Here is a 4,644-nt window from a genome sequence, read left to right as displayed (position 1 = left end):
AAATCAATGCGGGTGTGATGATTTGATTTTCACATTTATAGAGTGCACTGTGACCCTATGGGTATCCTGGCGTTTGCACACGTGAACAAGATTCTGAGAGCAAGGAGGATGTATATTCAGAAGTTAGAAAATGTTGCAGCTATATCTTAGGAAACAGCCAGGTCTTTAATCTTTTTCTATTTGTAACAAGTTTTCCTCCTGCCTAAGTTCGGCTGGAAGTTTATTCCAGGCTAATGCCGCTGCAGTGCTGAAAGCTCTACCCCCTGTATTGGCTTTCCTAACCCTGGGTACTCTTACCAATTTAGCAGAAGAGGAGCGAAGATTGCCCACTGGTATATACCACTCAAATCTCTTTTGTAATGGCTTGGGCCCAAGACCATTCAGAGCCTTAAACACTACGCAGAGGGACTTGAACTGAATTTGCTGCATGACTGGAAGCCAATGAAGCTCAGAGAGAGCCTGGGATACCGATGAATGGTGTGGTTTCCCTAGAGCTCTGGGAGACTCCAGCAGTGTGCGTTAGAATAATCCAGTCAGCTTAAAATCATGCTCCCTACCACCAATGATCTTGTTTGTATAGGGAGCAATGGAAGGATCCCTTGCAACACTCGAATCAGAGCAAAACAGCTAGCAACTGTCTTGGTCACTTGGGGCTGTACACTTAGATTACAATCAAAACTGACACCTAAATTACGTACTACTCTATCAGGGGTCATTGGTACTGTCACCAGGAATGGCCAGAAGTCCGTTGGCAATGGATGGGAAACCTTCCTGACTGGACAACCCAAAATCTCAGTTTTGTCCCCATTAAATTGCAAATAGTTATTACGTAGCCATGCAGCAGTGTCTTGCAGACATTCGTTAAATGTTTCCAATGAAAGTGAATGGTGGTCTCCAATGACAAAATCAGTTGGGTGTTGTCAGCGTAATTCACGAGACTGATTTCATGATGGCAACCAGAGGTCTCAGATATTAAATAAAATGGGACTAATAGCAGACCCCTGCGGCACACCATACTGGGCATCCATGAATTGAGATTGATAGGGAGGAAGAGCCACCGCCTGACATCTGCCGGAGAGGTAGGATCGAAACCACTCCAGTACCAGACCTCCAACTCTTGCCCCTGCGAGCCTATCCAGTAGAATATTGTAGTTGACAGAATCAAATGCGGTGGACAGGTCCACCAAAATCAGAATTGCTGATTGCCCCCTGTCCGCTCGCATTCGAAGATCGTCCAATACAGTCACTAACGCCGTCTCCGTCCCATGTCCTGGACAGAAACCAAACTGCACATCCTCCAGTTTCATGTTGACCTCAAGAAACTGATGATGAGCAGTAAAGGTGTGTGTATATTGGAGCTATCTGGGATTCCATGTTCACCACGTGTCACATAAGCGAAGTCTGGATGCCCATTCCAGGAGGCATTTAGCACCCAGCCACCAACGGTGGGGGAGAATCCCTGTAGCATGGCAAATGGGGTCTAGGACTACATTAAAGTCACCTCCTATCACTGTCAGGGCTTCTGGGGGAAGAGAGGACAGTAACTCTACCATGTCTCGGAGGGAGGGTTCAGGGGCTGCTGGAGGAACGAAGATCGAGACTAGGTTGAGGGTTGCGGCCCCTAGACTCCCAGTGAGGGCCACAACGTGTCCTTGGAGATCTCAGACCTCCCGGGTGACTGTGAAAGAGAAGGAGCAGCGCAGGACAATTGCCATACCACGAGAGACTCATGAAAATCCAGTCAGGTAAACTCTATTGTATCTCTGGAGCATGAGGAAAGGATAGTTATTTCCCATGAGATGCATTTCCTAGAGCAGCAGGACGTTAGGGGTGGATCTCGGAATATTTTAGGACAGCTGTGCTTTCAAGCTATCTAGTAGCCCGTTGACATTCCATGAAAGAATCTGAAGGAGCTCTCCATCTAGTGGTGCAAAGTCATGTTTACTAGTTATTAGAGTGAGGACGTCTATGTGACGTGCATGGGTATTTGATTGTCCGGTCCCAGGGGCACCGGTGGAGGCATCGCCCTGTCGTGAGATCTGTAATCTTGCGGACCAAAAGGGTCATGCCAAGTGCTGAAAGTGAAAAGAAAAATGTACAACAACAATGAGAACCGATTCCCTACCACCCCTCAACCAACCCCCACTCCATACTTCTTTCAAGGAAGCATCTGTCACCCTAGTAAAGAAAACTAAAACAATAACAAGACAAACTTTGGCACAGAGTGGCGGAACCTTCCATATTACAGGATTTAGCATGCTTCAGGAGTCAGGGACTCCTTTGTCAGATCTTTGGACAAGGTCAGTGTCCGCTAAACTGGTTGCAGGAGGACTGAAGGAGCATCTGCAGGACAATCAGGGTTCCAGGAAATTCGGTCAAGCCCCTCGCGACCCTGACAGGTGATGGAGGCTACTTTTTGAGCATTGCACCCTCTGTGGGTGCATCTTCTGAGGCTTAATATCTTTGTTCATTGCAGGTCGCGTTTGGGAGGAAGAGGAGGAAGCAGAGGCCTGTGGATGGAGCAGGCGCTCTTCGGTTGCCCACATTCCTGCTTCCTCTGGGGTGTCAAAGAAAGGGGTTTTAATGTTGGAAACCAATCTAAGTAGGGCTGGAAACAGGAGTCTGCATTTCGGATTGAGGGCCTGTAGTTTTTGTTTGACCGCAGTGCAGGACCGACGCTGTGCCTATACCTCTTTGGTGAGGTCTGGGTGGATCATAATTTTACTCCCTTGATAGGACAAGTTAAGATGCGATCAGGTTTCATGCAGGATGGCATCCCTGTCCTTAAAGTTAAGAATCTTGGCAATGATCATCCTGTGTAGGGCTCTCAGCATCAGATTAGGTGCAAGAGCTCGATGGGCTTGCTCCACGTTTTACCACGTCCAGGCCTCTACGAAGGCCACAACTTGCGTGGGCCCCCCTCCCTCAGGGAAGCCCACCAGGGGGAGGTTGTTTCAACAGGACCGGTTTTCGGCATCCTCCGCTCGCCTATGAAGTTAATTGTGTGGGACAGCAGCAATGTGACTTGCTCTTTCAAAGTCACTACTTCATCCTCCACTGTGGAGAGGCAGGATTCAGCTTCTGATATGCGAATCAAGAGGAGTGTATGGCTTGAAGGATCATGGCAAGATCCCTTCGGGGGGGCCTTGCCCAAATCGGCCTCACCAGTTTGGCCTTGCCATTGGTGTACTGTTCCGTGCGGGTCTGAGGTGGAGGAAGTTTTGTCACCTTGTCTTTCTCCATGGTTAGGTTGTGGTGGATGAAATGTTGATCCGACAATACAGTTCCTGGTCACTTTTGGGGGGTATCTCCACCAGGACCCCCGTCAAGTCAGGCATTCGGGATGTTAAAGCAATCCTCCTCTTCCCCCACCACTCCCAGTCCTGCTGCAGCTCGTTTCCTCAAGGTTGTAGGTGTGGGAGGGGGAGGAAGGGCATTCCAAGCCCCGACTCACAGCCCGCAGTGGTGGGGCCACCTCAACGTCTGGGTATGGTATGGTTGTATGGCTCTGTTGATGTGCCACCCTAGTCAGGGGAGGCTTCAGTGTTGGCGCCCTTAGTGGTTACCATTTGACTTAGTTGCCACACCTGATACTTGTCTTCCGCCAATCTGTCCGCCTATCTCGGTGACCTAGGGGACCACAGCCTGTCTCCAGCCTTCACCCAAGGAGTGATCACTGAAGAGAAAATGGGCCCAATTAGCCTGGTTGCGACCTCTGGATGGGAGGGGGCCTATGGCACGTCCTGTCCCTTGCTTGATGTCGGGCGTTTCCTTCTATTTCTTTGGTCTAGGGCTTCACGCCTGAACTGCTCCCTCTGGGTCTGGGGGCAGGACACCGACGGGCCAGGGCCTGATTGTTGGGGGAGATCTCCACCCGACTGTCATCAGTCTAGCGCGCAGGGACCGCTGGAGTGTAATTGGGGGCCCAGCCTCTTCCACTAGGAGGCTACCAATCCGGTGCAGAGCAGCTCTCGCTGGCCTCCCCTCGGGCACAGGGCCCACTCAGCTCACTATCCGCTAAGCTGTCTCTTTTCCCTTTCCGCGTGGTATGTTAGTGCAGATGCCCATTCAGGGCGCAGTTAGTGGCAGCCGCCTCAGAAGAAGAGGCGGGGGATCAGCAGGTGTCGCTGGACCACAGGTCGATTGTGACCAACTGGCATGGTTGTAAATTCAGGACGGTGAGTGTAAAAATTCAGGACAAAGGGTCAAAATTCAGGACAAAAATTCAGGACGGAAGGTCAAAATTCAGGACAAAAATTCAGGACGGAAGGTAAAAATTCAGGACAAAAATTCAGGACAATGGGTACATTTTACAGACACTATGATGGAGTTTGCGCAATGGTAAAATACAGGCAGGCCACCAAAAGGGCATGAATTATGACCACGCAGTTCTGAAGTGTCTCGTTTCTGTAAGCTCAAAAGACTCTCCGGAGCTTATTTACAAGCCCCTTGCGCCACCCATACGTCACTTTTCCCATGTTAAAAAGGACGCCAAAGTGGCGCAAGGGGCTTGTAAATCTACCCCTCCATTATTAAGAACTGTTGTCTGGCTCTACAGTACTCTGGTCTCCACAACTCTGCACATAATTAGATCAGATAGTGGAGAACAGAGAATAAGTAGTCATCAGAAGTTCTGTGGGGCTG

This window comes from Lissotriton vulgaris, chromosome 5 (genome assembly GCF_964263255.1).
Source record: "Lissotriton vulgaris chromosome 5, aLisVul1.2, whole genome shotgun sequence".
In the NCBI taxonomy this organism is placed as follows: domain Eukaryota; kingdom Metazoa; phylum Chordata; class Amphibia; order Caudata; family Salamandridae; genus Lissotriton; species Lissotriton vulgaris.
This window is presented reverse-complemented; position numbering follows the sequence as displayed.